This window comes from Neolamprologus brichardi, chromosome 14, assembly GCF_056152115.1.
Source record: "Neolamprologus brichardi isolate AB-2024 chromosome 14, ASM5615211v1, whole genome shotgun sequence".
Taxonomy (NCBI): Eukaryota; Metazoa; Chordata; class Actinopteri; order Cichliformes; family Cichlidae; genus Neolamprologus; species Neolamprologus brichardi.
In genome coordinates this window covers 15,636,697-15,646,548 of record NC_142117.1, presented here as the reverse complement: position 1 = coordinate 15,646,548, position 9,852 = coordinate 15,636,697, and positions in this window count along the sequence as shown.

Below are 9,852 nucleotides of genomic sequence, written 5' to 3'. Positions count from 1 at the left end.
AAATTTCCCAAATTATGTGTTTTAACCTAAGTGTGTTGCAACTGACAGCTGAGTGCGCTGCAGCGTATGAAAGCACAGACAAGTCGACAAAACACACGCAAAGTGAGAAAACACCTTTACTAATTTGATAATACACACAGAGCAATTAGGGAAAAAAACATGCTTCAATGTGAGAAAACACAATGAAATTCAGACAGACATGTTTCCAGGGGACACTAAAAAGTGACGTACACGCTTGGAAGCGTTTGTTGTTGCTGTGGAGAATAATAAAGTTAATGAAGTCGTCTGTTCAACTGTGCTGTGAGAAAATGAGCTGCTTTTTTTCAGACCACATTTTTCAGATATCGACTGTTAACCCTGCAAGCGTTTCAGGGTCACGTGCTTAAGACTTCGCTTCGACTCTGCAAAACGGACCACAGCACACACAGCAACCTTTTCCCGTCTCCTCCTCAATTCGTAATACCAACACCCCAGCCTGCTACAGCAACCCCAGACAGTTTTCCATTGGTTAGCCCCAAGACACAGAGGAGCATATCTGTAGCCAACCTTGACGTGCTAAACTAGGACGCTGAAGGGGACAGAAATGGGAGGAGAGAGCAGGAGAGTAAACGAGGGGAGGGGAAGGGAAGGGAGAGGAGTGGAAGGGGGAACCTAATGAAAACCTGCTGGAGGAGTGGCAGAAATAAGGAAGTGAGGATGGAGAGCTGAGAGGGTTATGGCAAAGAGGGGGACGGAGAAAGGAGCAGTGGAGAGGGAAGGGAGTGAAGGTGGAGAGTGTGAGTAAAGGGAGGGAGAGAATAGGGTGGATTTTTTTTTTTTTTTTTTTTTGGTGATTTGTACTCCGGCTGCATATGTGCCTGGTCTCCATCTCCTCCATTCTCTGCTTCAAAACTGGAAAAATCAATACGCCCACAGTCTAGTGTATCCCCACATGAACTGGATCATTAAAAATATATAATCAAACGCCCGCTCGTCATTTTTCATCACCATTACCATCATCACGTATCTGAAGAGCGCACAGATACCAGTATATCACCAACATGGTTGTAACTATTTAATAACCCAATCAATGGCCTTCTAATTATTTCAGTGCCACAGTTAATCGTCCAGTTAAAGCAGTCCTTCAGCCTCGACTCGCGCAGAGAATGGCACACGGAGACAGGCTGCTTGTTAACAAATGCACACAGCAGAACCGAAGCAGGGCTGTTGTAATAAGAATATCTGACTTCTCACATTCACAACTCAATCCAACTCAGGGTCGCAGTGTTGCCTAGTAACGATGGCACACTACTGACCTTATCTACGTGGTCATAAAAATGTATGAAGAAGCCCCCCCCCCCCCCCCCCTTCACGCCTTCAACCTCCTCCCCTTCAACCTCCTCCCCGCCAGCCTTCGCTCAGTCCTTCCTACAACCACACAACAACCTCAGAGCTCTTATCTCCCCTCTTTTACGAGTAGCAAGTAGCCAGGGGGCGAGCACCCTCTACACTCCCCCTAACCCTGCCGGGGCAGCTCTGCGGTGGGTGTTCTCTGCCCAGGAGCTCCTGTCTCTTTTTTTACAGAAAGGGGGGGGGGGGTGAGGAACATGAAAACACTTGAGCCTTCACAAAAACACAATGCGCTTGTTTCTGTGCACACTACATGCATGCAGAACACAACAGATACAACGCTGGTGGGCATGAAGTGGGAGGCTGGAAGGATGCAGATTGCATGCTATGAAACTGATAGATAGCTGTAAGAACAGAGGGACACAGTCAAGCGCAAAGGAGACTGAATACCGCACTGCAAGGTGAGTCGGTGCACCAGCCTTCATAATAATATTCTTTCAGAGTGGATTTTCTCTTCAGCCTGCAGTGGGGGGGGAAACAAGAGTGTGATATAAGTGTGGAAGAGTGTGAGAAAATGTGTTTAGTGGGAACAGAAATACAGTATCAGCACCACAAATATAGTTTATTGATGAAAGCAATTTGCCAGTGAGAGATGAGATGCATCTGATCTCTATCCGCTCGTGAGCCCCGAGAGCCGGGTTCAGCTTTTCTAATTGGGTATCGCCTTGGAGACGCCCATCCTAATTAGGAGACAAACTCCAGGTGTTGCACCTGACATCACCTCTGAAAGTCACAGAGGGAGTGTGACACATACTGTATAAACACACACATCTGCTCCATCTGCTGGCTTTACAATTAACGCAGCCAGGCCGGAATATGTCGAGATTCCCGCAGCAAACTTAAAACGGAGAAGGGGAAAGTCTTTTTTATTCGGCTATGGAGGCAGACCATCGAAGTAATTGTTCTTTGTTTTTATTTATTTTATTTTATTTATTTATTTTGGGGGGGGGGGCACATGCAAACCTTTATGCTCATGTCTCACCTGAAAGCGAGGGCATCTATGGGCAGATAGGAATGGATAGTTGCAGATTCCATGCACTATGATAAAATTCCCTGTTAAATTACAGTGAAGTGCTAGAGCTAGATCTGCAAGCATGAAACTGTATACAATATATAAGCTGTGCAGTATGATACTGTCAGCTGTGCGATTCCCATTTCTTTTTTTTAATTTAGTGTTCTTCCTCTAATCTCCATAAACAGTATATGACTGTAAAATATAGTGAAGCATTGAATAACTGCAACATTAAAAACATGGTAACAACCGCTGAGGTTCCCTGCGTGTCCTCGTTCACACTGAATTATTATATCCCCTTTCTAAATTATGACATAAGGTGAGCAATTCCCATTGTCTTTAACTGCACAGTCATGATAATCCTGCTTTATACAACATTTTGACAGCCACCCTGAAGATGAACTCTGGGTATGTGGATGGATGTGACTAATCATTTGTGCTCTCATAACTGAAACAACCACCACAACACAATTAACGTTGTAAACATCCACATTCCTGCGAGTGCTGGCACGCCTCTCATTTCTGATTTGAGCTGAACACAAAAAATCTACATAGTTCAGATTGCACACTACCTTTCTTGTTTCTCTGAGGTATCAGCATTTATGGGATTCAGCTGTATTCACCAAGACTGCTCACTACTGCGCAGAATTTCCTGTATTTACAGTGTGTGGTGAATAGAGTGAATGATTATAAGAAGAACCACTTCATTAAAGAGATCCCACTAGAGAGGAGAACCCCAACAGCATCTCAGTAATGAGGATGTCCACAGCCTCCCACTGCAGTCCGGCCCACAACTACAGCAACATCTGCTCTGTGGCACCCAACACATCAGGTGGGATCCGCTCTGTTTGAACAAACACAGGAGGCATATGTATGCATATGTACGAGTTAGAGTAACTAGGGAGACTGGTGAGGGTATGAGTAGTGCCTTGAGGCGAGGAGCAGAAGGGTGGCAGGGTTTCTGACACGCCGTGGACTGTTTAGACGCAAGCCTCTATGACTCATCTACGTGTCACTAATGCTTTTCCTATGAATGAACAAACAGATACACTGCGGAGAGGCATCGCTATCACCACAGGGGGAAGAGTAAGTGTGAATAGCCTGTGAGACTAGGATGAGACACCCTTAGTCATACTCCCGCCTGTCTGAGGAGCTAGAGTTGCTGTACAGTTACAAGTAATCGATCTAAAAAAAAATGAAACAGATCAAAACCAGTTGTCTTTTATATGGCTGGAATCATACAGTGTGGTGCCAGTGGATGAGCCGTGATGTATCCATGCACCTGTTGTCTGGCACGTCCCTCTCATCTTATGTAGACTCTCCTCATTTGGGCTCATCTCCTGCAGCAGCAGCTGTGAATATGTGCACCTTGTTAGGCGGTTGACAGTTCTGGCAGAAGGAGAGACGGGGAAGTAGCTTGTTATGAAGAACAGGCTAACTATATGTCAATCTCTGCCGTGCAGAGAAGAAACAAAAACAAAGATGTGCAAAAAAATCCTTTTAATCTCAGCCTAAATTAATTCTTAAAGCAAGCTACGTTGTATGTATTTAAATATTTGAATCCACTAAACTAAAAGCTAATTGACCCCAGCCATTTTTTTTGCTAATACACTGCACTGCTGATTAGATACCAAAAAATGAGATTTGCCTGAGAAACATGTGGACAGCCTGATTATGATGATCTGCCCCACTGTGATCCCCATTTACCGCTCATCCAGCTCAATCATATCTGTGCTGTAATTACACTGCATTCAAAATGCTAGCAGATTCAGCAAACCTCTGAGCAGCATTATACACTTACAGTGATTGGGCTGTCTCAGGCCTGATTATTATAGCCCTGCGTGATGCTTTAAAAAAAAAAAAAAAGGATGAGAGCTGGGGTCACCGAGAAAGCAGCAGAGCTAATTCGGGACTTCACAGCACAATATTTATTTCTATGATCAACCTGTTTGATAGACCTGCTTATGCTTTAAAATAATGCACTGCGTCGAATTAGACTGGTAAGAGTAAGAACAAGTGTTCAGATGATATTTTGTGCAGTGTTAATATTTTTACAACATCCTATACTTTCTTACACCGTGGCAGCCGATAGCCAGTAATCTTTAGAAATATTCATTTATTTGATCTTCAAATAGTTTCATTTAAGCTTTTAAACACGTTTTATGCTGCATTGATTTCTTAACAAAAGGAGAACTCACTCATTCACACTCACTTATGTCAAAATTGCCAAAATCCCAAGTTAATTATTAAATCAAACATGTACAATTTTGAAAGCCTGTAAAAACAGAAAGCACTTCCACATGGTTACCTTCTACTTACTTTCTTTTTAGATGACTGTGCACTAAATATATTTTCACCTGCTGGTTAGGTAAAATCAGACATTTACATATCTGATGTCAAGCTCAAGGAAAGTTTGACTGCCTGTAAAAAGAGAAAAGAAAAAAAACCCAGTGAGTTTAAAGCAGATTAATCAATAAGAAAAACATAATTTGCTACAATATAATTTACTTTAGAGAACAAAAATATGAGAATTTAATAAATATATATTAAATTCATCGTGGTAATTAGTTGGCATAATGTTACATTTAGATGTGCATCTGTGCTTAGACGTCGATGTTTGTTGTTGAGGCTGAGGAGGAGGGCTTGCATTTGAGACAATGTGGAGCGGTCTCCTCCTCTCATCAGCTGTAATGATCAGAGCTGTGAGGATTAAGTACCGATGTCCCAGTAAAGGAGCTTTGCAATGCCAAATGTAGGACCACTGGCTCCCCTAAGCTGTCTAATTTGCTCATCCACCAGATGCTACAGCTCTCTTAGATTGGATTAAAGGCACAAAAAGGGTGTTGAGCGCCTTGCTGTGGGCAAAAGTGGAACTGCAGGGAGAGGCTTTAGGACCAGATTAGAAACATTGAATTGGATATAAGACAGGCACATTATTAAAAAATAGACTTTATAAAAGTAATAAATGGGTATTTTGTCGTAATTTACATTCTTTGATGAATCACTTTGAGTCTTTTTTGCCAATGAGTCTTTATCTGATGGAACCTGATCTCTACGAAACTGAAGATTAAATAAAAGGAGTCTTTTCCATTAGATCAGTTTGATCTGATCATCATTACAACTCTTTAGCTAAAACTTTTAATTTGTAATTGGTACACTTTTTAACGTGTTTACAGATGGACAAGTATGTGGTGGCTTTAAATGACATAAAGCTCGACTTCTCATTAGAAGACTTCATAAACAAAACCAGGTAGAGAGCCCTAAAAAGTTGTTAAACTCTTCAGTCAAAGGATATATAACATACCTCCTGATTTTCTGCATTAAGGGGTTAGTAGGCTACCAGACAAATGATGCATTAAAGCTTCATCCTGTTTTTAAAACTCTCAGGGTAAGGAAATACCCCAAGGTCCAGGGAAGAAGAAATAGGAATTGTGCTTAAATGGGTCATTCACAAGACCCAGTGCATGACAAGCAGTCCACCGGAAAGATAAATTTTTGTGGTCACAGTAGTTTCCCACATTATTAAGGCTAATATAACTATAGCGATTAACTTCAATGAGGGTGTGAGACAAGCATGGGTGGGGGACAGGGAAAAGAGCTGAACATGTGACACTACTGTGCACTCATGAGGTATTCAGTGTGAGACACTGGCTGTCTGTGTGTGGAAACAGGCAGCATGGAGAAGACCTGTGACAGCGATCTTGCCTTCCTTTCTTACTCTTTCTCCCCATACGCTGTCAGTGCCGAACCGAAGCCGTCTCAGCTGAAACATGCAAGTAAAGCTTTCTAACTTGGGGAATGAAGTCTTGCAAAGTTGAAATGCATACACAAAAGTTTTGTTCCCTAATACTGTAGTGAACAGTTCACAAGTTGGTGGATGGATACATATCAAATTATAACTTGTTTGACAAAGACAGTTTCTGTAGTTTTCCCTGTGTACGCCACCATCATGGGTTTTAAACCAATATTAAATCTTTGCGAGGGCAGACTTTCAGCTTTATCTAAAAGTTGTAGTTTTTTCAAAAATGTTCCATTGATTAGGAAATGCAGCAGTTTTTATACACTTTCCCCCATTGTAATGGGGACAAACATAATTGGACATTTGATCGACGGGCAGTTTCATTGCCAATTGAGAGGCCTGTTCCCTCGTTATTTTATGACAAATGAAGTAGACATAATGCTCTACGTTTACCCAAAGTATTCACTCACCCATCCAAATCATTCAGTTCAGGTGTTCCAATCACTTCCATGGCCACAGGTGTGCAAAATCAAGCACTTAGGCATGCAGACAGCTTCCAGCACGGTACCGTGATTGGATGCCACCTGTGCTTCAAGTCCAGTTGTGAAATTTCCTCAGTACTAAATATTCCACAGTCAACTATTGGTGGAATTTTAACCACTAAAAGCGAAAGCGTTTGGGAAGCCTAAAGTAGTAGGCCACGTAAAATCAGAGAGTGGGGTCAGCAGATGCTGAGGTGCATAGTACACAGAAGTTTCTGTAGAGTCAATCACTACAGACATTTAAACTTGTGTTCTTTAGAATAAATCAAGAACAGCACATAGAGAGCTTGATGGAATGGGTTTTCATGGTCAAGGAGCTGCATTCAAGTCTTACATCACTAAGTCCAATGCAAAGTGTGGAATGCAACAGTGTAGAGCACCCCACCACTGGACTCAGATCAGTAGAGACTGGCAATCTGATGAACGAGCATGGGTTTGGCCATTGCCAGGAGAATGGTAGTCATCTAACATGGGTGAGAGAGTTTGGTGTGGAAGAACTTGAACGGCCTGCACAGAGTCCTGACCTAAAATCAAGAGAACACCTTTGGTGTAACGAGCCAGGCCATATCACCCAACATCAATGTCTGACCTCACAAATGCACTACTGGAAGAATGGTCAAAAATTCCCATAAACACAGTCTTAAACCTTGTAGAAAGCCTTCCCAAGAGTTTCAAAGCCATCATAGCTGCAAATGGTAGGCTGACATTATATTAAACGCTACGGATGAAGAATGGGACATGGCTCAATTTCATATATGTGTGAAGGTAGAAGATGAAACACTTTTGTAATATAGTGCATCTGAACATGATTCAAGTGTTGGATTTGTGTTTCATAGCTTTTAATTGTAATTTAAAATATGGGAAGCCATCATTAACCTGCAAATAAAATCACAAACCCTAAAAAGAGAGATAGGAAGAACTTCAGGATTGGCCAAATCAACAATAAGGTTCATTCTTAAAAAGAACAAATGCATTGAGTAGCTCAGCAACACTACAAGGCCTGAAAGACCACAGAAGAAAAATAAAGTGAATGATAGGATTATTTCAATGCTTAAGAAAACATCTAGCCAATAGGACTTGAAGAGGCAGGCGTCTCAACCAACCAAGAGATGCCCTTATGTACGTAAATACAGAGAGCTTGCATGGTGCAAACCACTGGTTACACTCAGAACAAGATTATACTCGAATCACGCTGCAAAAGCAAACCAAGAGTTTAATGCAAAACTGCAGTTAGTATCCTGAAGGAAAAAATGCTTGGAGTGTGGTGTGCTAATAAAAGATACTGGACATGTTACCATTTATTCAGAGGCTTATAACCACAAATCATTTTGACCATTTTCTCAAGTGTGGTGTTAAAAATACAAAAATAACTAGACATCATGGGTTTTCCAATGCACAAGGCTGAGTACTTACAGGTATTTTTATTGTAGACTTTCAGATATACACATCATAAGTTAAACAATGGAATTAAGACTTCTAGTGAAAGCCTAGTTTCAGCGTCCTAAATACTGGTATAACTTGAACTGAGTCATCTTCGTAGAATATCTTCACAAAGCCCTTACAAACATGGGTGGAGCAATAAACGAAGATATAAAAATGATGCTGTAAATTCAGACATTACCGACAAGACATTTTATAATAAACCTTTCCATAACTAGGCAGAGGCTCAAGCTGCTAGGAGGAAACAAGAATAGTGTCTTATACAATTAACTTGAACACGTAAGACCTTAAAACTCGCAACATATCAAAAACTCAATCCATATTCAAAAACAAGGCTTCAGTCTTTGGCGTAAATGCGCCTATTGCTCCCCGAGCAGGCAGTGTGCCACAGTTGTGTCTAATGGGTAAAGGTCCGACCACCAGGAACTCACCAACATCACCTCCACTAGGCCTGGCTCCAGGGTGGGGCTCCAGTATCCCATCCCTGGTAAGGTAACTGGGTCTCTGTTGCTCCCTACCTATAACCCATTTACCTTGGGAGACCCTACCAAGGGGAAGTTACCTTTGTAACTCCATGGGTTACTCAGGCACCAACTCATACCATAGCAGTATCTGCATGGGGGGAGAGACGAGAGTTTTTGAAATCCAGGAAATAAGTTGAGCGAGAAACCACAAGACCAAACCCATATGGAAAAGATATATATAAATCTTATAAAGTTTGTATCTGTCTTGTGTGAAACTTGTATGAAAAGCATACAAGAGTGAAAACAGATATAAGATCCCTTGAACAATTATATAATGAAACTTGTATGTTTTGGATACTTACTAAAACAATATATGAAAGTAATGAGAAAGTGGCCACTTTCATGAGTAAATCATATATGTTTTTACTATTTCTTTTTCATATGGGAACAAAATACAAAGTACCATGGCAAAACAGCAGTGGAGTCTAATACAAACGTGCATAAGGATTCACTACAAAGATTACTGAAAATTATAAGCATCTTGTGACCCTTCACACCTTCTCAGAGGTCTGTAACACAAAGGATTTATTTTAGTGTTATGAGGGTTACACTTTATTGTTAATGACTTATTCTGCAGATCCAGCTGCTTCATGTAGGTCATGTTTGAGTCACGAGAAACATGCATGAAACCACCTACAGGCCAGTTTTTCAGAGAACGGTATTATACCTCCTGGGAGATCCCTTAGATATCAGTGTGCAGACACCATAAGGGTCCAGTTGTTAGAATCTAAAGTTACTGTGTTTCTGATGGAGCACGGTAAGGAAAGGAGATTTTTATTTCTTGCATTTTTCTCCTCCTTTGAAAACAATATTCTTATAAGCCACCTCCTTACTCACCGCTAAACAGTTTAACACAGCTGATGTTGCAGCTGAAACTATGTAGCTTGCATGCCATGAGAAAAAAAAACACAATTTAAAAGAACATAAACCTGTAATTCTTCTTAGGTCTTAGTCTTACTCACCAAAATTTATAGCTATATACTAAGCAACTTACAGTACTATGCTTTAGCAAATAGTTTAAATGGACTAATACTTAGAGCACTGTTCCAGTTAAACACATTCATACAGTGTTGATTACCAAAGGAAAGCTTAAATACTGTATTACACTGCTGTATTACACGGCTGAATGGCTCGTATTCATGCTTGGGAAAGCTTACAGTTTCTCATCCAGGTGATAACCACATTGGTGTAACATTAGGGTAAGTG